Source organism: Nyctereutes procyonoides, unplaced genomic scaffold (genome assembly GCF_905146905.1).
Source record: "Nyctereutes procyonoides isolate TBG_1078 unplaced genomic scaffold, NYPRO_anot_genome, whole genome shotgun sequence".
In the NCBI taxonomy this organism is placed as follows: Eukaryota; Metazoa; Chordata; class Mammalia; order Carnivora; family Canidae; genus Nyctereutes; species Nyctereutes procyonoides.
Genome location: NW_026575036.1, coordinates 18,057,172 through 18,081,827, shown reverse-complemented (window position 1 = coordinate 18,081,827; position 24,656 = coordinate 18,057,172). Strand labels below are relative to the sequence as shown.

The following is a 24,656-nucleotide window of genomic DNA, read 5'->3' as shown; positions in this document are numbered from 1 at the left end:
CAGATAAAGGAATGCCATATTCCTATTTTTTCTATCTCCTTATTTACCTTATAAGTCTAGACTGTTATTCCTTGCACACAAGAATGGAATCCATTAATTAATGTAAATCCAATAATACAAAGTAGAACAAAAGATGAAAAAAGTAGAATATCCCAATAGAATAAAAGATTTAAAAAGTAGTCATTTCAGCAAATGGCAAAGGAATAGCTGCTTTACACGTCAAGGCCTCCATTCTGGTTTTCAGTATTTCATATTTAAGACCTCAAACCAAATATCACTTTTTTTAAAAAAATATTTTATTTATTTATTTGAGAGAGAGAGAGAACACAAGTTGTGGCAGGGGAGGTGGGGCGAGGAGAGGGAGAAGCAGACTCCTTGCTGAACAGGGAGCTCAACATCAGGCTTGATCTCAGGACTCTGAGATCATGACCTAAGCTGAAGGCAGACACTTAATTCACTGAGCCACCTGGGCACCCCCCAAATATCACTTTTAAGTAAAAATTAAAGAATAGCTTCTCATCAGTTGTTTTCTAGCTTTCCTAAAAAGAGAATATACATAAGTGGGCATTAGATAACACATGTGGAAGAACTGTCTGACATCACCAGATGATTGTGCCATAGTTTTCCCATCTTTGTTTATATATACAGTATAATTTGAAGGAAAGAGGAAGCCTGTATCAATTGAGGTTCTTAGATACAAACAACAAAAAACTCATTCTAATTAATTTAAAGAGCGAGAAACAGATTAACAGATACTAGAAAGACCACAGAATTTCTATGATAGTCAGAGAGTCAAATTTGTAGCCAATGCAGCCAGAAACCAAGCCCGAATCACATTATAGAACCCCTTCAACAAAGATCTCATTGCTCTCCTGGACACAGACCTCCCAGCTCACATCACTGATCTTGAACTCTACACATCAAAGACTCTACCACTTTTCCCTTGAAAACCATATCTTCACCAACATCTCTGCAACATCTTCACCAAAAAATGTATTTGATATGGTGTCTGCATCTCACATTGCTCTCTTCCACCTGGAAGTCTCACCTGGGTGCATGTGAACAGCAGACCTGAGTTTACTTAACTATGGCTTAGATGTTTACACTGGGGGAGGATGTCAAAAGATGATGAATATCAAGTATGAGAAATATGTCATATGTATCTCTTCATGGCCTGTCATAGATCTGCTCATTCTTTTGTGTTAAAGATTCTTCTGGCCAGTATCAGGTCCTCTTTCAAATGCAAATACCCACTGAAGTGGCAACAGTTAGTCATGTAAGACATAGTGTATTTTTTTCCAGATTCCTTTGCTCCAATAAGAAGTTCTGGACTAACCTAAAAAGTATTATGCTTAGTGAAATAGACAGATAAATATAAATGCCATATGATTTCACTTATATGTAGAATCCAAAAAAAATTAATGAATAAACAGACAAAAAGAGAAACAAACCATAAATATAGAGAACAAGCTGATGGTTGCTAAGGGGATGGGCAAAATGGGTGAAGGAGAGTGGCAGATATAGGCTTCCAGTTATGGAATAAGTCATGAGGATAAAAGTCTCAGCATAGGGAATGCAGTCTATGGCGTTGTAGTGCAATTGCATTGTGACAGATGGTGGCTACATTATGATAAGCATAGCAAAACATATACACTCGTCAAATCACTATGCTGTACACCTGAAACTAATGTAACATTGTATGTTGACAATATGTCAACATAAAAAGTAAAAAAAAAAGTTGAAAATTAAAAAAAAATAAGTTCTGGACTATATTGAAGCAGAGAACATCTAAGAAAAGTTGCAGACCCAAGAATTGGTGCAGAATCAATAAGTAGGATAAATTTTGACTTACCTAATTGTTTAGAATCATGGATTCTAGAAGGTCAAAGAAAGCACTAAAATCTCTTCACCATATTATTTGGAAATGTATCAATATATGTGAATATTCAGTTGTTATAAAATGTTCCTCTAGTGACTTATACAGATTAATACCACTTTTACACCAAAGAACAAGTAATTGGTTTCTGGTTTAGGTACAGATCTAAAGAAGATCTATAAGATTTTTTTTAAGATTTTATTTACTTACTGATGAGAAACAGAGACAGAGAGAGAAAGAGAGGCGCAGAGACATAGGCAGAGGGAGAAGCAGGATCCACGGAAGGAGCCTGATGTGAGATTCGATCCCAGGTCTCCAGGATCATACCCCAGGAAGAAGGCAGGTGCCAAACCGCTGAGCCACCCAGGGATCCCAGATCTGTAAGATCTTGAAGAACTCCTTAAGTTACACTAATTATGTTGTTACAAACTTTAAAAGTAACTATAAAAATTCTATTCACTACAATTATAGAAGCAGAATCTTCATTTATTTCAGGAAACTGCTGAATGGAGCTCTGAGCCCAGAATTGCTGAGGATTGCCACAAAATAAATTGGATTGTTTGATGCTCTCATCTCCCTTTAAGCATGCTTAAATCTTAGATATTTCCCTTTTATCCACCTAAATATCCAGTACTTATTTGCAGATATCAACACCACAATCAAAAAATACATTTTAGGAGATCTAGTCTATGTACTTACACTATGACAGTAATTTTTAAGCTGTTTCAACCAAATCCTTATAGAAAGAATATTTACCTCATGTCCCAATAAGTACTTATATGACTGAAATTAAAGTACCATGAAACAATACCTTTCCTTACTAGGAGGAGTTAACTCAGACATTTTCTATTCTTTCCCATTTCATTTATTTTATATTCAAGCCAAGATCCAGCATATTGATTTCACAGATATAGCTTTAAAAGCATTGGCTTCCTATGGTGTAAATGTGTAGCAAAATTACTAGAAGAAGACATAGGGCATAAGCTCCTTGAGATGCATTTTGGCAGTAATTTTTTTTCAATTTGACATCAAAAACAAAAGCAACAAAAGCAAAAATAGACAAGTGGGACTCTATCAAACTAAAAAGCTTCTGCACAGCATTGGAAATAACAAAATGAAAAGCAACCTACCAAATGGAAGAAAATGTTTACAAACTATGTCTCATAAGGAATTAATATTCAAAATACATAAAGAAATCATACAATTAGAAGCAAGCTGATTTTAAAAATGGGCAGATGATCTAACTAGACATTTTCCCAAAGAAGACTTACAGATAGCCAACAGGTACGTGAAATGATGCTAAACATCATTAATTATGAGGGAAATGCAAATCAAAACTACAATGAGATCATCTCATAACTACTTGACTGGCAATAGAAAAAGACAAGAAATACAGCCTGGTGACTAGAGTTAATAATGCTACTTTGCATATGTGAAAGCTGCTAAGAGAGTAGATGTTAAAATTTCTCATCATTAGAAAAAAATATGTAACTATATATGGTAGCAGAGGTTAACTAACTTATTATGGTTATCATTTCACAAAATAAAATCATTATGTTGTATACTTGAAAGCAATATAATTTTATATGTAAATTATACCTTAATATAAAAACAACATTTAATAAAAAAAATAAAATAAAATAATTTTTTTAGAAGACAAGACATAACCATCAGTGAGGGTGTATTAGTGAGAGTGTGGAGAAAAAGAAATCCTTGTGCATTATTCGTTGTAAATGGGGATAGCCTACATGGAAAGAATCCAATATGGTGGTTCCTCAAAAATGAAAAATAATACACATTTTCAAAAATTACATATTAGACCAGATGGACCTTAATAGATATATGCAGAACATTTTACCCCCAAATTGCAGAAAACACATTATTTTCAAGTACACATGGAACATTTCTCTAGGATAGATCACATCTTAGGCCACAAAACTAGAAATCAAGTAGAAGAAGAAAAATGGGAAAAACACAAATACACAAAAACTAAAAATTTTACTAAACCACAGTGGATCAATGAAGAAACCAAAGAAGTGATCAAAAAACACTTTGAAATACTTGTAAATGGAATGACAACTTTCCAAGACTATGAGATGCAGCAAAAGCAATTCTAAGAGGGAATTTCATAGTGATAAAGGCCTATCTCAAAAAACAAGAAACGTCCCAAATAAACAACCTAACTTTATATCTAAATAAATTAAAAGAAGAACAAACATAGCCCAAAGTTACTAGTCTGTGGGGTCAGTGACACAGAACCTTCCATAGCAAATGGACTGTCTTAGGTAGGGTTTAGATTTCAGAACAAATAGTACATTTGCTGACATTTGAAATGTGATTAATTGACTATTGAAGGAGTCCTACAAGGTAAAAGGAATTTGAGAAAAAAAAGAAGTCACAAATCCTTAATGAGCAACTGAAATAGTGCTCAGTAGCTGAGGAACTGTCAATAAACCAGAGCTCATTGCAGGTATTGGAGTGGAGAAGGTGTGAGCTGCCTCTATGATTGCATTTAGAAGATCATGTTGGGGTGCTTGGGTGCCTCAGTTGGTTAACCATCTGTCTTCAGCTCAGGTCGTGATCTCAGGGTCCTGGGATGGAGTCTCCTCACACCCAGCTCCCTGCTCAACAGAGAGTCTGTTTCTCCCTCTCCCTCTGCCACTAACCCCCCACCCCCTGCCACCTGCTCATGCTTGTTCTCTCTCTCTTAAAGAAATAAACAAAATCTTAAAAAAAAAAAAGAAAAAGAAAGAAAGAAGGAAAGAAAAAGAAAGAAAGAAAAGAAGAGAAGAGGAGAGGAGAGGAGAGGAGAGGAGAGGAGAGGGAAGAGAAGAGAAGAGAAGAGAAGAGAAGAGAAGAGAAGAGAAGAGAAGAGAAAGAAGAGAAGAGAAGAGAAGAGAAGAGAAGAGAAGAGAAGAGAAGAGAAGAGAAAGAAAGAAAGAAAGAAAGAAAGAAAGAAAGAAAGAAAGAAAGAAAGAAAAGCTCATATCTATTCTAGCACCAGCTGGTCTTACACCTCCTTCCTACTCTTCCAATTCCTTTCCTTGCTGAGTTCCAGTGTGTTCCTTTTCAATGTTCAGGCCCAGATAATCTTAATGGATGGTGTCAGCTTTGTTTGTAAACTGGAAGCTGATCATTGTCCCAAATAAATATCCCATAATGTATTGGGGCATACCAATGAGTATCTCATTACTTTCATATATAAGATCAGCATCTCCTTTAAGCTTTGTAATTTCCTATAATCTTGGCCTATAACAGAAAAGAGATATTTTCTTTTGAGGCAGAGATGAAGAAAGGGAACTGAGTTAGGGAAAGGGCAAGGAAACATGAATCACAGAAGAGAATATTGGCCTTAATGTATAGCATTAACAGCATTATCGTTGTATGGGAGGGATTTGGAGCACATTCATTCATTTCTTATTTATTCATTCACTTACTGATTCAGTATTTATTAAATACCCATAACGAATCAGGCAATTAGTCACTGGGAAGTCAAAGTTAAATACTTCATAGTCATTGCCTATAAGGAGCTCACAGTCTAAAAGATGTACATGAATATTTTTAGTAATATCTAAACTTAGAAGTGGGAAGAAATGGAATAATAGATTAATGGATTTCAGTGTAAAGCTCAAGTTGTGATTGAAGAAGTAGCATAACTGGCCAGAGAAGAGGCTGCATGTTGTAACATGTTGTCATGCCTGTTGGGTGCCTTGGACCCTGGAGAACATAGGATTGTATCCTGGCATTACTTTTGGGTTATGCTTATCACATGTGCTTAGAGATTTAGCACTTAATGGCACATCATTGACAGGTCACTGAACCAAGTGCTGCTAAGTAAGAATAACTTTGCCTTGACTTCATGAAGTTTATATCGAAATCCGTTGGTCATTGGAGCACCCAAAGAAGAGGAGAAAAAGAGATCTATTTAATGTTTAGCTAATGAGTGAGAAGTAAAGTTGATACAAGAGCTTTTAAGACAAGTTATCAGAATGAATTTGGCTCAGTTGAGTTTATTCCAAAAGGCACTTATGAAGGCCAAGAAGAAAAGCTGCATAAAAAGCAGAGTTAAGAGGCAACTATCTTATGTAAGCAGCTAATTTATCTTAAGTTTCTTGGTAGTTCCTCTGGAGAAGTTGTACCATCTTGTTTGAAAACAGAGTATACAGGATGCCTGGGTGGCTCAACGGTTGGGCGTCTGCCTTCAATTCAGGGCGTGATCCCGGAGTCCCTGGATCAAGTCCCACATCAGGCTCCCTGCATGGAGCCTGCTTCTCCCTCTGCCCATGTCTCTACCTCTCCCTCTCTGTGTCTCTCCTGAATAAATAAATAAAATCTTAAAAAAAAAAAGTATGCAATGGTTAGTCAGTGTCGGAAAGGATGACAATGACAAATCAAAGGAAAATGTAATGGTTAAAATTACATTGCAAAATTACGATAAGAAACAGATTATCCAGGGGAGGTCATGCTAGCAAAACCTAGATATTGGGAAAAGCAACAACAAACAAACCGAAACCTGGCATCTGTGAAGTTTGTGACTAAGTACAAAAACAAAATGAAGTTTTAGGAATTTCAATTAAATTCTTTGCTTTTCTTTGATGATGATCCCACACTTAGTTTAATGATAATCCAGATATCGCCAGCTATCTCGAAGTGTGTTGTGAAATTTTGTAAGCAAAATAAACTTACTAAGATAAATAATTAGGTAGAGGAAAATATACTTGACTAGAACTCATGTGATCTGAATTCTATTTTAGTTTGCCAATAACTAGTGTGAATTTGAGAAAAAGAATTCTTTCTGACTCTCAATTTCTTCACTTCTAAGTTATAGAATTTGACTGGTTTATGCAGTACCATCTAATTGTCTTTTTGCACACCTTGGGCCCCATATTTGTATGGGGCTGGGTGGGAAGTGGTGTTAGTGATTTGGAAATCAGAGTTTTGTAACTCTCCAAAACTGGGGACTCATTATTACATGCTAAAGAACCTCACACTTTCTTTGGGAAGAATGAGAATGAAAAATTATCTTGCAGCTGGGAGGATCCACAGAGCACACAACTAAGCATAAGCAAAAGGAAAATTAATACTTAACTGAAGGCTTGAGTCTGATAGTGAAGACAGGGTATGGGCCAAAGAAACCCATAATGGGAGTGTTTCCTGCTTATCTTATTATTTATTGAGAATCTCTTTTTAAATTTAATTTTATTATTTAATTATTTCATTTTTCCTTTCACACTAATATTTGGCTCAAGAAAGTGCCATAATATTCCTTTTCTGGGATTTTGCAATCTCTAAAGTCCTGTTGCTGATTGCTTTAATTTAGTCTTGGCAGAAGCAGGTAACATACCCCTGCTTTTACATGATTTACAGCTGAACAAAGCCTTTTGTTTTCTCCTGCTTAGTTCTTCATAGGAAAGAACAATTGTTTTTTTGTGTTTTGTTTTTAATTTGAAGAAATCATTCTGGGCTACGGTCAACACCCATCCCAGGCATGTAGAGTCAAGTGTTTTGGCCAGTCAAAAGGTGACTTTTGGGTCGGGTATTAACCATGGAGAAACATTCAGATATTTTGCCTATTGGATTTTAAAAGATTTATTTGTGAAATACTTAACTACAGGACATTGTGACCTTAAAAAGTGTGCAAATGTTTAGGTTGCCATCACTTCAAGTGGTTGCTCCCAACACAACCAAGGTGTGGCATTTGTACCACACAGGTCCTATCTTGCTGATTATTTATGGTAATTACACAGGAGGTGAATGAATACACAGTGCAAGCTGGAAAAATAAAGAGAGATTGTGATTTGAGGGGAGGGGAAGAGAGAAGTGGAGATAGGAAGGGACAGTGAATAAAAAGGGTGTGGTGTATATTCTGGTTCTGAAGCCTTACTATCTGTCAACCATGCAGTAGATATAAAGTTCTCCATAGCATTAAAACTGCTAGAAATCCCATTTAAGCTTTTGTTCCTAACTGTTGCTTTTGAAATATATCCTCTTAAATATACATGAGAATAGTAAAATAACTATTTTCCAATTTAAAGCAAAATAAATGAATTTGCCATCTCTCTTATCTGAATTTTTATGTGCTTATCAGAAACACTGTTGTTTGCATAAAACCATTAGTTGATATTTCCAAAATTTTTATTTATTATTCTTCTGCTATGCTGCTGAGTAGTTCTTTCCATATGCATCTGAAAAATCTAAAACATACATTTCCAAACAGTTTCTTGTTAGAGGATTTCAGAACTTTTCATTTATAATATTTTGATTAAAAAAAACCCTGGAGAATATTTCATATTCTGGGTTCTTCTTATGATTCATACTGGTATCCACACTTTAGCTTTAGTATACATTACATATTTAGTGTGTATGTTAATATATATACTGAATAAATAATATATAATTAAAATATATTATTGTAATATATAAAGTAATTACATTTAAAATATATAAACTATTATATAACTATATAAAAATAATACTAAATATGTACTAAATATATTACATATTTAGTCTATATTTGTTAAACTGTCAAAGCTTCAGTTTTCTCAGCAGTAAAATAGGATTTGAATACTTCCTAAAGATTACAGAAAGGATGAAATGTGATAATTAGACAAACAACTAGCACAAACTCTGACAGTGGTAGTTAATGAATGAATGTACATGATTAGCCTGACACAGTTACATCTTCATGACATTTATTATTAGATAGATATCAGATGGTCCAAAGGATAATTTATAGATACGAATCCAGAGATCTTGAGAGTTGTTCAAAATTCTCCATCTATTCACATAACATTTCCTGTGGTCAAGAAAGGCTTCTCTGTATGTGTGGGTTGTCAGATAAGTAGGATGAGTTTGAGCTAGGCAGCTTAGAGAAGGAGGTCAAGAATAAACAAGGGTTGGGGGCGCCTGAGTGGCTCAGCTGGTTAAGCGTCTGCCTTTGGCTCAGGTCATGATCCTGGAGTGCTGAGATCCTGGGATCAGCCCCTGTGTGGAGCTCTCTTCTCAGCCAGGAACCTGCTTCTCCTTCTCCTTTTGCCACCCACTCCCCCAGGCCTCAACACTCAGGAGCACATGCGTTCTCGCTCTCCTACCTCTCTCTCTCTCAAATATATAAAATCGTAAAAAAAGCAAAAATAAAAATAAAGAAGGGAATAGGGATTGGGTCAAGGAGAGGAAATGAAGCTATGCAAAGATTTGCAGAGGCTCCTAAACTTGGTTACATATTGGAATCATCTATGGAGCTTTAAGAACATAAATCCTAGGGTGGCCCGGTGGCGCAGTGGTTTAGTGCTGCCTGCAGCCTGGGGCGTGATCCTGGAGACCCTGGATCGAGTCCCACATCAGGCTCTCTGTATGGTGCCTGCTTCTCCCTCTGCCTGTGTCTCTGCCTCTCTCTCTCTGTCTCTATGAATAAATAAATAAAATCTTAAAAAAAAAAAAAAAGAACATAAATCCTAGCCCTGGGTCTCACCCCCAGGAGTTCTGATTTCATTTGTCTGGGGCAACCAGGCTGGTAGTATTTTTTTTTAAAAGCTCTCCAGATTATTTTAATGTGCAGTCAAGGTTCAGAACCACTGCTCTAGAGGCAAGAAATCAGGGAGCTGCAAGAAAATAGAAATGGAAATAAAGAGGATAGAGAGGCTAAGATGGAAGAAGTGGGCAATTCATAAAATGCCTAATCCACTTGGAATACTATCCTCTGCTGAGCTATGCTAAGGACTTCAGGCTCTATACTGAAGAGAGACTAGTTTGCAAGGAAAGGTTTTGCTCTCACTGGCTGCAGGGTCAAGAACTGACTCTAGTAAGACTAGAGGCAGGAGAGAAGTCTGATGAGTTAGAGTTTCCAGTTGTGCAGGCTACAGAAGATGGTAGCCTACATCAGAGCAGTGGCAATGGATTGGAGAGGCCTTAACAGAAGTTGGTGACTGGTTGGAAAGCAGGGTGAGATGCTATTGACTAAGGTAAGCCAGAACAAGTGGAAGTCTGTGAGAGGAAAGTAGATTCAGTATTGGAAATGCTGATTTGACATGTCCAAAGGATGTCTAGATGGGAGATGTTGGTAAGCAGTTGGACATATAGTTCTGGAAGGGTGGGGGCAAGTGTTTTGGATACTGAAAGCAAGGATCTGGTACTCAGGTCGCACACAGACTTCATTGTCCTCCTTTCTTTCTTTTTTTTTTTTTTAAAGATTTATTTTTATTTATTTATGATAGACATAGAGAGAGAGAGAGAGAGGAGAGAGACAGAGAGGCAGAGACACAGGCAGAGGAAGAAGCAGGCTCTATGCCGGGAGCCGGACGTGGGACTTGATCCTAGGACTCTAGGATCACGCCCTGGGCCAAAGGCAGGCGCAAAACCGCTGAGCCACCCAAGGATCCCCCCGCCTTTTTTTTTTTTTTTTCTTTCTCATTGTCCTCCTTTCATTGCAGCTCCATGGGGCTGGCCCCACTAGACCTGAACTTCAGGGCCTGTCACATAAATGATCTTTTAATTTAGCATAAAATGTCAGTAAAACACTAATGTAAAGGGGGAAAAGAGAGGAGGACAACTTATTACAGAGAGCTACTTTGTCACAACTCTTCCTGTGGAGATGGTAAGACACTATGTAAGCACCTGAAAGGCAAAATCAAATAGGAAATGGGCTCTACATCCACCTCAGCTGTTGATTCTCACAGCCATGTTTTTTCCTATCTGACCCTGGCCTCTTGGTTCAAACCTAATAGGACCAAATGTGACACCAGACTCCACAGTATCTGATACTCTCTGGAGAATGTAAACACATTCCAGAGAGATGTATTAATCACAGAGCTCTAGAAGGAAAGTCAAAGGATTCTTGCTACGGAATTGCTTTGTTTCCTCCATTCCTGCTGATGATTGTTTGACTTTTCCTTGGATTCTATAAAACAGGTTTTATTGATAGTCCCAGCATTATGTTCCATAATTTCTTGTAAATAAATTGGAAATATTTTAAATGTTAATTAACATAATGCAGCCATTACAAAATTGGGAGGCCCTCTAACTTATCCTTTAATACTGTCTTGTGGGACGCCTGGGTGGCTCAGTGGTTGAGCATCTGCATTCGGCTCAGGTCATGATCCCGGGGTGCTGGAATCGAGTCCCGCATCCGGCTTCTCACAGGAGCCTGCTTCTCCCTCTGCCTGTGTCTCTGCCTCTCTCTGTGTCTCTCATGAATAAATAAATAAAATATTTAAAAAATACTATCTTGTAAGATTATTCATTATATGAAAAAAAAACCACTGGGAGACAACATAGATATTATCATCCCACGTGAAGAAAAAAAACATCTGTGCAGGTATGCATAAAATCTGAAATCTGAGCCATAGCCAAATTTTAATAGTAGTTACTTCTTTTGGATTTGAAATTGTACAGAAAGTACAATAGCTTTTTACTTTTTTATTTTTTATTTTTTTATTTATTATTTATGATAGTCAGAGAGAGAGAGAGAGAGAGAGAGAGAGAGGCAGAGACACAGGCAGAGGGAGAAGCAGACTCCATGCACCGGGAGCCCGACGTGGGATTCGATCCCAAGTCTCCAGGATCGTGCCCTGGGCCAAAGGCAGGCGCTAAACCGCTACGCCACCCAGGGATCCCACTTTTTACTTTTTTAATTAAAAAAAAAACTTTTCTTTTTTGTTAACCTAGCTTGAGTTGGTTCTTCTAACATGTAACCAAAAGAGTCTTCAGACAGCTGTGGAAGTCGTGAAGATACAAAACTTCAAGAAGCTTAATATTCATCAGCTCTATGGTGAGATTTGGAGAGGAGCAGGGCATTAAGTTGGAAGGACATTAATAATTAGAAAGGATATTAATTAGGAAGGATAGTCAGGCTCCAGATCATGGCAGGTCTGATATATATCCAAGTTCACTACCTTATAAACAACAACCTCAGGTTCTATGAATAATTGAGTGTGAACCACCCTTCTTGCTGTACAAGTATCTGTAGATAAAGTCTCTAAACCTTTCCAATTTATAATAGCATGAGAGATTGTTTTGAATATTTGAAGCATTTTCAGTTGAAATGTTGGAACCGATTCTGGATTTTAGTGGTAGTAGGAAAATGTTTGTGCTAACTTGTCCTTAATAAATGCTTCAGTATCAACTTCTAAATCTACAAGCACCTCCATCAATCTTTTATTTGACATGACAGCTAGAAAAGAATGACAGCAAATGCAGCAAAGATATTTAAAATATCTGGCCACTTAAAGAATAAAAATATGCCATCTAGTTTATGCACACCTGAGGGAATAAAAAAGTGATATTATTTTTGTTTAAGTATGTTTACCATAATCTACTGCCAACATTTTTCAAGTAACAATTTCTCCTTATCACTAAAAGGTAACACTGTAGCTTGTACACTAAGAAATCTGTACACTCACGTCTAGATTTCATGAATCTATGAATAATCACTCAATTGTAGCATTTTAAGTATGATTTGATATTTGCAAAGATGTAGGCACATTCAATGAACTGTGACAGTGATTTTTAGCCTATTTTTATTGCAAAATACAACATGTTGAGGAGAATTTATAGAAAAAATGCAGATGTTACCACTGCACAGGTTAGGAAATAGAACAGTGCTGGCAGCCTGGAAGCCTGCCCATGTATGCCTTCAAGGCGTATTCTCCTTCCTTAACCTTTGACATAACCATTATTATGATTTTATGATAATAACTCCCTTAATTTTTGTTGTAGCTTTTCACCAACTATGCATCCCTTTTCCTGAACTTTATATAAATAGATGTATACTAATAGTTTCCTTCTGTATCTCATTACAAGGCTTACCCAAACTTATATAAATCTGTAATTTGTTCCTTTTCATTAAGGAGTGGTATTCCAGTATAAGAACATACTACTTTTTTGTTATTGTTATTCTATTTTTGATGGACAAAAAAAGTGTAAAGCCTCTTTAAGACCTAAGGTAGATATAATTTGGTGTGAACTTAATAATTATATCAAAAAATTTATTTGAAATTATATTTTTATAAAATAAGTATCTCTAGGGAAACATTGCTCAGTAGAGCTTTCTGGATAATGGAAATGGCTCAAAAATCACTATCTTTTTCTTTTAGTTTTCCCTTTTAAAATTTATTACCCTGAAAAAAATAAAATAAAATAAAATAAAATAAAATAATAAAATAAAATAAAATAAAATAAAATAAAATTTGTTATTCTGGGCAGCCCCAGTGGCTCAGGAGTTTAGTGCTGCCTTCAGCCCAGGTCATGATCCTGGAGACCCAGGATCGAGTCCCACATCAGGCTCCCTGCATGGAACCTGCTTCTCCCTCTGCCTGTGTCTCTGCCTCTCTCTGTGTGTCTCTCATGACTAAATAAATAAAATCTTTTTTAAAAAAATAAAAAAATTGTTATTCTATGAGATATTTTATAAAGTTTTCCTGCCTTTGGAAAGAAACTCCTTTCATCACTTTCCACACATTAAAATGAAAGGCAGGAAGAATCTCTCACAAAATAATTCATTTGAGGATACTGTTAGGCCTGATGCTTTTCACAGGAATTCTTGAAACAGCAAAGCATTTACACCTCATGTGAGAGCAATAACTGCTGAGCACACTCCCTGCATGCTTTGTCTCTGTTTGGCTGTCATTACAGCTGTACAACAGGTGCACAGACTTTCTTCCTTTTTAAAAATAATTGCCAATAGCCTTCCCACCCCCATCCATTCAGTAGGTGGTCCCGAGCCTTAAACAAAACTAAGCAGCAAGGAAATGATCTTGTCATTGAATTCTGCCCATTAGGAATGGTCACTTTCCAGAATTAATTCAGCAAAAACAATTACCATTTTCTATCATTGCAGAGTTGAAGCACATGATCTGCTGCTTGGCAAAAGGAAGTGAACAAATACTTAAAACTTAGAAAGTAATTGTGTGATGTACTACCAAGAGCATTAATCAAACACTTGAGTAAACTTAGCAGCAATAGCTTAGCAACATATTTATGGATATGTCTCCTTAGGCAAGGAAAACAAAAGCAAAAATAAACTATTGGGACCACACCAAAATAGAAAGCCAGCAAAGGAAATTATCCACAAAACAAAAAGGTAACCAACTGAGGCAGAAAATATTGCAAATGATATATTTGATAGAGACTAAATCCAAAAATATATAAAGAACTTTTACAACTCAACACCAAAAAAATCAAACAATCTGATTTAAAAATGGGCAGAGGACCTAAATAGACTTTTTTTTCTGAAGAAGACATACAGATGGCTAAAAAACATGAAAAGATGCTTAGCCAAAAAAAAAAGATGCTTAGCATAACTAATCATCAGGAAAACAAAAATCAAAACCATAATGAGATATCATCTTACACAGTCAGAATGGCTATTATAAAATAGATAAGAAATAATGAATATTGGCAAGAATATGGGAAAAAAGGAACCTGGTGCACTATTGGTGGGAATATAAATTGGTGCAATCACTGTGGAAAACAGTTTGATTCCTCAAAAAGTTAAAAACAGAAATGCCATTATCATCCAGTAATTCCACTACTGCGTATTTACCCAAAGAAAAGGAAAACACTAATTCAAAAAGATAATTGCACCCATATGTTTATTACAGCATTATTTACAAAGCAAAGATATGGAAGCAACCCAAGTGTCCACTGATAAGTGAGTGGATAACAAAGATGTGGTATATATACATATTCCATATATATAATGGAATATTACCCATAAGAAATGAGATATTGCCATTTGCCTCAACATGGATGGACCTAGAGGGTATTATGGTAAGTAAAATAAATCAAAGACAAAAGCCATATGATTTCACTTTTTTGTGCTATCTGAAATACAAAATAAATGAAGAACAGACTCTTAAATAAGGAGAACAAACTAATGATAGGAGGTGGGTGGGGGGATGAGCAGAATAGGTGAAGGGGATTAGGAGGTACTGGCTTCCAGTTATAAAATAAATAAGTTGCAAAGTAAAGCATAGGGAATATAGTCAATACTATAATGTTAGGCAGTGTGTCCATGGTCCTGTGGATCTCTCTTGCTTCAACAGTGTTTGGACTGAACAGACCCAGGGACATCCCTTCTATCACCCTCCAACTACCCTCCAACTTTTTTCCCAACCTTTTCCCCAGGCAAACTTCAGAGCTATGTTCTTGGCCACTCTGCCTCTGGGACCAGCCAGCACTCTGTTTTGAGGGTAGTTCCTTATTACTGATTAAGTTCCTATTACTGAATAAGTTCCTTATTACTGATTAAGTTCCTATTACTGAATAAGTTCCTTATTACTGATTACTCATGAGCTCCCCTATTCATCAGAATTATTCCCCTGAGGTGGAAGACACCATCGACCTTCTGGTCAACATGCATCTGCTGACCTCCTACACCTACCTTTCTTTGGGCTTCTATTTCTACCAGACTATGTGGCTCTCGAGGTAGTGGGGGCATTTTTTTCCAGGAGTTGGCTGAAGAGTTGGCTCAAGGCTAGCCGAATGTCTCTTGAAAATGTAAAACCAGCGCTGCAGCTGTGCCATCTTCCAAGATGTGCAGAAGTCTCCCAAGATGAGTGGGGTAAAACCCTGGATGCCATGGAAGCAACCATGGTCCTGGAAAAGAACCTGAATCAGGCCCTTTTGGATATGCATGGCCTGGGTTCTATCCCACAGACCTCTACCTCTGAGATTTCTTGGAAAGCCACTTCCCAAATGAGGAGGTGAAACTCATCAAGTAGATGGGCTACCACCTGACCTCTGCAGGTTGGCTGGTCTCCAGGTGGGGCTGGATGAGCATCTCTTCCCAAGGCTAACCCTCAAGCACCACTAGGAGCCTCTAAAGCCCCACAGCTTTTGAGGGGACCCTCTGGCATCCCCTTGGTGCCAGGGCTTGTACCTAAGCCACTCTCCGCAGCCACTAGGCAGCTTTTTAACCACCCCGGAGACTTCTCCTAAGCCATGGAGCAAATGGAAATGATAAAGCTTTTTGCAGCAAAAAATATTGTAATATTATAATATTATATGGTAACTGCACTTATTATGGTGAGCATTATGTATAGAATTGTTGAATCACTATTACACCTGAAACTAATATAGCATTGTATGTCAGCCATACTTCAATAATTTTTAAAAAGCGAGCAATAGAATATGTTTGCCTACCTAAAAATGTTAAATTCTATATTAATATAAGATGCAAATATCATAATAAGTTAGTCTATTTTTGTTATGTAAGAAGGAATTTTAAAATCAATTTATAAAAACACTAAATAATAAATGATAACAAATCCCAAATTAGTTAATCTATTTAGTAAACAAATACATCCTTTCAAATGATCACTTCTCTACTTAAATTAATAAAAATCTTGAGTAATGCTTGGCTTGAAACAGGTGGCCAGGCCAAAAGTTGTACAAAAAAAAAGTATGGTACATGTACCAAAGGAATGGAAGTTAGAGTGTTGGGTGTACAAAGCAATTAATATAATAAAATTTGGGAGTAATATAAAATTTAGATCAATTACTTTATTTATTAGTCCCAACTTAGATAGAAAATGTGACTGGGAAAAACGGAGTTACTGGCTAATATGTGATTTTCAAAACTTTGTGCCTCTACTAATGTGAGTAGCTAAAATATTTCCTATAACTTTAAAATTATGTCTCATCAGAAGGAATTTCATAAGATTGATAGCATAAATGGAAATTTAAATTCAAACTCCAAGTTCTTTTGACATGAAGATACAAAGTATGAAACAAGTAAAAAAAAAAATCACAGCATATAAAAGTAAGCATTTTTAATTCATAGGAAAAAAAATGAATGTTTTATATTTAGGTATCTAGTGAATCTTACAACCTGTGCTTCAATTCTACTGAGATAATTTGGAAGTCATTCTCAATGAGCTGGCCAATTCCACTTGTAGAGGATGAATAGAACCATCTCAGCTCTGATTAACTGAGCACAGCAATTTCCAAAACAGGAAACAATCTGCCCGGGACATATCAACAAAGCAATTTCCTTTTCTGAATGCATGTAGTTGTATTGAATTGGGAAACATTTCTGAACATGGTTTACTAGTTAGAAAACCATGCTCTTGGGTAATGTTTTCACAGTTTGCCAGCATAGATGAGAACAAAGCATGAGCTGTAAAGAATTCTATTTCAACTTAATGTTTTCTCTCACCCTCAATATTTATGAATAATCAAGAATACTGTTTATGGTACAACTTATCTTGAATTTCATCACAAAGAATAAATAGCCACAAGAATTCTGCAGGTTTGTTATGAAATACAAACTAATATTATGAACTGAAATTAATATATCGGAATAGGTGATTCAAAACCTCCAAATTGCTAAGCATAAACTCTGTGATTTTTCAGTTACATTCCTCTTTTTATTCCAAAATTGTAGATACACACTAGAATGTTCGAAAGATTCTGTTAAGCAAAGGGGCTCATCAGGCTGAAGATCTGAGGTAGTAAATAATGATGGTTCAGCCGTACAACCTATGGTTTATTTTTCTATTTATGTCTTCCGTTTTTAAAATAACATACTTAATAAATTAGCTCTTACAGAGATGGAACATATTTTTAATTATTGAAGAGTGCAAATTCAAAATGTCATAAAATGGTATGTTTACCCTCTTTATAAGCAGTCTATACATTAGGATTAAATTTTCCAATAATTCAAAATTTACCTCAGCAGTATCTTTTATGTATACACCCTCAAGACACATTCCAGGTAACAGTTATATATTTATTATATATGTTATACTTGATAATTTTGAGAAACTTTTCTTTATTCAAATGTCTATCACTCTGATTAATAGCATTCAACTTCTAAAACACTTAAGTTAATAATTTCAGAGATCGATTTATAAGGTTAATTCATTCTGGGCTTTGGCACAAAACTGATTATTAAAGCAAAGCATGAAAATATTTTTTAATAAAAGGATATATTTTCTCTTTCAGCCTCCATGGGGAAACAAAAAAATAAAACACTGTGTACTGAAGAATATGGAAGTATTTTCATTTATGTGCCAAGGAGCAATATATTAGCATTTGGGCCACATTGCTTATTACACTAATGACCTGGAAAAATAGACTAACTTATCTAATAAGACTAAGTTGGATAAATATTGGCCAGTTATTTGTAAGCAAGAAGCCCACACCAAAAATATTCAATGGTTAAGCAATATAGACAAAGCACTATTGCTATAAAAAAGCTGGGAGTAAGCACAATTGTGAATTAGGTTGACTTGCTCTTCTTAAGTAATGTGCCAGGCTTTCCCTTTCTGCAGTTAAGATCAATGGGGAATTGTCTGTGAGTGTGCGGATGCATCATATCACAGTACAGGAAGGTGCTCTTGTCTCTGGGCAGATTCTCACTAAGGTATTGTTGAAACTCCACAGAAGAGAAAATGAGTCAATGGAAGTGTTCTTTCAGTATCACAAAGAGCTGGTAATCTAGCTTATTGGCTTCCACATCCAGATTTGTCATTGATTTGCTCTATGATAAAACACTTAACCCTTGGCTCAGCAGTCTAAAATAAAAGAAGCTTTGCTGGGAGAACAGCAGCAGGTTTAATTAATCTTCTTAAGGAGCTCTAAATCCCTGGCTCTGTGGCTATGAGAAAAGTACATAATTAAGGGTTCTGGTCTTCTTTTTTTTTTTTTTTAAGATTTTATTTATTTATTCATTCATGAGAGAGAGAGAGGCGGCGACAGAAGCAGACCCCATACAGGGAGCCTGACGCTGGCACTAAACCCTGAGCCACCCAGGGATCCCAGGTTCTGATTGTCTAGATAAGGAAAGCACTAAGCTGGAAAATCTTATACTGAGCACATGCCAGAAATGTGGTAACTAGGGGTTACAAACAAAAATTGAAAAGGAAGATAAACTAGTCTAGGAAGTTATACTGAGAAATTATTACCACCTAGTGATCAGCATTAGCTTTGGTCATTTGAAATCCGAGGATCTGGAAGTACATGAAGAATTAGAAGGTGAAAGTGACTTGTTTGAAGGGTAGTAATGTAAGTAGTATCATTTATTCAGATCCTATGTTTTAGGCTATCTCTCGAGGCAGTTTATATATATTACTCTATCCAGTCATCACACCACCATTGAAAGCTAGGAATTACTGGGATGCCTGAGCAGTTCAGTGCTTGAGCGGCTGCCTTTGGCTCAGGGTGTGGTCCTGAGGTCCTGGGATCAAGTCCCTTGGGCTCCCTGCATGGAGCCTGCTTCTCCCTATGTCTCTGCCTCTCTCTCTCAGTCTGTGTCTCTAGATTTTTTTCCTAAGTGAAGAATCCTAGAGAATATCAGAAGAAAGGGCCCAGTTTCCCCACAGCAGGAAAAGACATGCGACCCTTACAAATTCCATGTCATGACAGTGACATGAAAAATATTGGACTCTATATGAACAATTTTGAGAAAAAAACATAGTAACTCATTTAATAGCTAATGCTGCACAAACTGTTTAAGAAGAATGAAATTATATTTGCCCTGGAAAAGGATGAAGTTGTTAGTTTACTGCACAATAAAACAGTTACCTGGGATGTTTTAGAAGTGTGTAGGATATTTGTTAATGTCCATATGTTTTACATCTAAGTTTTACTTTAAAATGTAGGTCTTGGGATCCCTGGGTGGCGCAGCGGTTTAGCGCTTGCCTTTGGCCCAGGGCGCGATCCTGGAGACCCGGGATCGAATCCCACGTCGGGCTCCCGGTGCATGGAGCCTGCTTCTCCCTCTGCCTGTGTCTCTGCCTCTCTCTCTCATTCTATGTAACTATCATAAATAAATAAATAAATAAAAAAGTTTTAAAAAATAAAATGTAGGTCTTGGGGAGCCTCACTGACTCGGTTGGTAGAGCATGTGACTTTTGATCTCAGGGTTGTGATTTTGAGCCTCACATGTAGGCTGTAGAGATTTCTTAAAAAAAAAAAAAAATCTGAGGCACCTGGGTGACTCAGTCAGTTAAGCATCTACCTTTAGCTCCGATCATGATCCCAGGGCCCTGGGATCAAGCCCTGTGTTGGGCTCTCTGCCCCATGGGGAGTCTGCTTCTCCTTCCCGTTCTGCTTGCAGCTCATCCTGCTTGTTCTCTCTCTCTGTCAAATAAATGAATAATTTTTTTTTTAACAAACCTTAAGAAAAAATAGGATATGGGTCTTAAGATATATTACCAAAATGAGTAACTGACATTTCACTGTGTGGCTCTAACTTAACTTAGTTTTACTATATTGAAAAATTTAAATGTAGTAGATTTTTACCAAGTGACAAATCTTCTGGAAGAGAGAAATTCTAAATATTTTGTTCATATATTTTACAAAACTAAATAGATACTATATCATTGAGAACATAAATACGAAATTGAAGAACTTTCTGGCATGAGAACAATTGCTTGGAAAATATATCCTTAATCATACTACCAAAGGAACAGAGGAGTGCTCATAAAATGAAATTACTTATTTTTACATTAAATAACTAGGAACAGGAGCATTGTGGTGGCTCAGTTAATAAGCATCAGACTTGTGATTTTGGCTCAGGTCATGATCTCAGGGTCATGAGATCATGCCCCATCCATTCAGTGGGGAGGCTGCTTGAGATTCAATTGCTGCCCATCCCCCTACTCAAGTGCATATGCTCTCTCTCAGAAATAAATAAATCTTTAAAAATAATAATAATAATAACTAGGAATCAGTGTGAGATAGTGAAAAAGAGACCTAGGTTTTAATTCTAGTTCTTCCACCAATTATATCTTCGTAAGTTTTAAAAATAAGTGGGTTGGATTTGGTGATCTCAAATGTTCTGTACAGATTGCTCTATATGTCTAAATTTCCTAAGAGCTGTATGAGTAACTTACAAAATATTTTCTCAAGCACGGGAGATCATAACCACTTGAGTCACTGAAATGTTCACTGGACAAGCTCCTCATGGAGGTACCATATAAGAAGATCCTTCCTTGGCTTGGTATATACAGAATGATGTAATGTTTTAATAGGCCTCACCTTGTCTGGTGGAATTACTTTATCAGTTGACTTCTGGGCTGACAGTACTGAGAGAAATACTCAAAGTGGCCTGTACGTGAGATTTAAAATCCTTCTATTATGCTGCATGAGAAATTTAGAAAAACCAACATTCCAATGTATTCCAAATGAAAAATATCACTATCTATCCCCACTTCTCTGGTGCTTACTATGGCAAGGTGTGTGCTGTGTAAAACATGCAGTCACACAGATAAAGGTTTATTTAGCAAGAAATTCCCAATCAGTGAGGAGGAAGCCCTACTGATCTTATGATTTTTATTATCATCATGTATTTACACAGTGAGTTCCTTTAAGGAAGGTTTCTTGAAACTTCTTCCAAGTAATATGGAAAGGTTGGCATTTAGCCATGGTTGAAGAATCACCAAAGTCTTCTATGTGGGTGGGGGGAATTGCCTTGCTACAGAGACAACGGGAATATTCCCTCAATGTAATAATAGGGGGAAATAAATTAAATAAACTTCGTGTTTCTCTGGCATTTTCTCCTCTATTTCTGGTCATCTCTTTCTTTACCTCTGTTGCTTTTATTTTTTATCTTTATTTTTTATGTAAGCTCTGTGCCAATGTGAGGCTTAAATTCACAACCCCAGATCAAGAGTTGCATGCTTTACCAACTGAGCCAGCCAAGTGCTCCACCTGTGTTGTTTTTAAAACCAAGAAATATATGAAAGGAGAATCAGACCACAAACATTCAATTATCCTTATTAGTTTTCACTCAAATTTCACTTTTCTCACTTTAAAGTTATAAGCCAATCCTCCTCCTCCTTTGAAATTTGAGCATTTGATTTTTAGTTTAGAACTACAGATGAGACTGGGGCACCTGGGTGGCTCAGTTGGTTAAGTGTCAGACCCCTGAAATCCCTGGTTTCACCTCAAGTCATGATCTCAGGGTCATGAGATGGAGCCTCAGACAGCCTGCACTCAGCAGAGAGTCTGCTTGAGATTCTCTTTCCCTCTCCCTCTGCCCCTCCCCTCCTTGTTCTCTCTCTCCCTCAAATACATAAATGAATCTTTTTTTTATTTTATTTATTTATTCATGAGAGACACAGGGAGAGAGAGAGGCAGAGGCACAGGCAGAGGGAGAGAGAGAAGCAGGCTCCATGCAGGGAGCCCGATGAAGGACTCGATCCGGGACTCCAGGATCACGCCTTGGGCCGAAGGTGGCGCTAAACTGCTGAGCCACCTGGGCTGCCCTATATAAATAAATCTTTAAAAAAAAAAAAAGAAATATAAATCAGGCAATCACTATTTATGATTCATAGGATGAGAGTATTGTATATTGCTTCTTACCTACTCCACCTCCAGTCAGGAAAAGTAAAAGAGTATTTTTTTTTACATTTCTCTCTGTAGATCATAAGTATGGCTCAGTTCATCAAACATGTATCAAACACTATGCTAGACACTGGGAGCACAAAGCTTAAAAAAGAATGATCCTTGCTGTCATAGAGCTTATAGTTAAATAGAAATATAACTATGGTAGTAGTAATAGTAAGGACAATGCCTAACATTTATTGAATGATTCCTGTGGTGCCAAGCAGCACTAGACTAAGTTTTAGATAAGTCATCTCATTTAATTACCATTTAATTAATTTAATTTTATTATTTTATAGAAGAGTAAATTGAACATCCAGGGAAGTTTAGTAATTTGTCCATTCTTGCAATGAATGACAAAGCTTTGAAACTGGTCTGTCAACTCTAGAACCTCATATTCTTAATCAGAACTTTAAAGTCTTCAAAGAGTATATCTAAAAAGAAAGGCAAGAGAGGTGATGACATCTCACAGAAGTATCTTGCAGTAATCTATGACTCTGGAGATGTCCTATTAATGCCATAGAAGAGGCAATACAAGTAAGATAGAGGTGGTCAATGAATTCTAGGCCTTCATACAGAATCAGACCAAGGGCAGCCCCAGTGGTGCAGCGGTTTGGCGCCGCTTGCAGCCTGGGGTGTGATCCTGGGGTCCCAGGATCGAGTCCCACATCAGGCTCCCTGCATGGAGCCTGCTTCTCCCTCTGCCTGTGTCTCTGCCTCTTTCTCTCTGTGTCTATGAATAAATAAATAAAATCTTTTAAAAAAAAAGAATCAGACCAAGCTTTGATAAAAAAATAAAATATGTAGGGGCACCTTGGTGGCTCAATGGTTGAGCATCTGCCTTTGGCTTAGGCCATGATCCTGGGGTCCGGGAATGAAGTCCCACATTAGGCTCCCTGCAGGGAGGCTCCTTCTCCCTCTCCCTATGTCTCTGGCTCTGTGTGTCTAACGTGCATAAATAAATAAAAATATTTAAAATAAAATAAAATATGCAGGAGGCCTGGGTGGCTCAGTGGTTGAGCACCTGCCTTTGGCTCAGGGCATGATCCCGGGGTCCTGGGATCAAGTCCCACATCCGGCTCCCTGCAGAGAGCCTGCTTCTCTCCCTCTGCCTATGTCTCTGCCCCTCTGTGTCTCTCATGAATGAATAAATAAAATATTTAAAAAATAAAATAAAATATTATTTCCTTTCATTTCATTCTATAATTCAGGTATTTACAGAGCCCTGAGTGGAATTCTGGGACAGGGAATGCTATCTCTCTCTCAAATAAATAAATAAAATATTTTTAAAAATTTCCTAGAGGTTAAAACTAAGAAAAGTAACTTCTATCTGCTGCAAGACTTTCAAGGTATATCCAGACTCTATTCAGAAAAATGTACTTTGTAGAAAGTTTGACAGTGAAAAACGGTATTTTTTGAGATGAGACACTAATAGGCCTGATAATTCAAGCAAGGATATTGAGAATTAAGGACCAAAAACAAAAACAGAAAAAAAGATTTATGGAAAAGTATTTTATTATTGTTCCCAACAGAGTATATACATGTTTCCTTTTTATCATAATCCCAAGTTCGTGAATGTTTTATAAAGACTAGTTAAGAAAATTGAATTTTAACTGTGCAAGTTCATTTGAGTAGTATTTAATGTTTAGTCTGAACACAATTTTCTTTCGTTTTTAAAGATTTTTAAAAATTTATTTGAGAGAGAGAACACACATAAGTGTGCATGCAAGCTAGGGGAGGGCAGAGGGAAAGGGAAAAGTAGATTCCCTGCTGAGCAGGGAGCCCAATAGATGGCTCCACCTGGGGCTCCACATTGGGCTCGATTCCAGGACACCATGATCATGACCTGAGTCAAAATTTGATGCTGGGGAGCTCCACATTGGGCTCGATTCCAGGACACCATGATCATGACCTGAGTCAAAATTTGATGGCTCAGCGGTTTAGTGCTGCCTTTGGCCCAGGGCCCGATTCTGGAGTCCCGGATCGAGTCCGGGTTGGGCTGCCTGCATGGAGCCTGCTTCTCCCTCTGCCTCTCTCTCTCTCTCTCTCTCTCTGTGTGTGTGTGTGTGTGTGTGTGTCTCTCAGGAATAAATAAATAAAATCTTAAAAAAAAAAATCTGATGCTCTATCGAGTGAGCCACCCAGGAGCCCCTGCTTTTTTTTTTTTTTATTACATCCATAAACATGACTAACAGATGAACTCTGGAATGTACAAAAAGAACAGATTTTTAAAATCAATGAATAATGAGGTATAGTTAAGAGGCTGAATTTTCTTAAATGACCCAATTAGAACATAAACATTCCAATACATTATTCTTTTTCACATGATCTCTGGATAGCATCAAGCTCAGTTACTTGATGTATTGAGGCTACTGCTACAAATAATTGTAGAAATGCTCATTTTGGGAATAGCCATCCAATTCTAAATTGCATTTTTAAAAATTGACTATTT

At 36.9% G+C, this 24,656-nt stretch overlaps 1 pseudogene; it reads left to right on the top strand.

Annotated features, from left to right (window-relative positions):
* Positions 1-14,957: 14,957 nt before the first annotated feature.
* LOC129505504 (ferritin light chain-like) lies at positions 14,958-15,686 on the top strand (annotated as a pseudogene).
* The last annotated feature ends 8,970 nt before the right edge of the window (positions 15,687-24,656 follow it).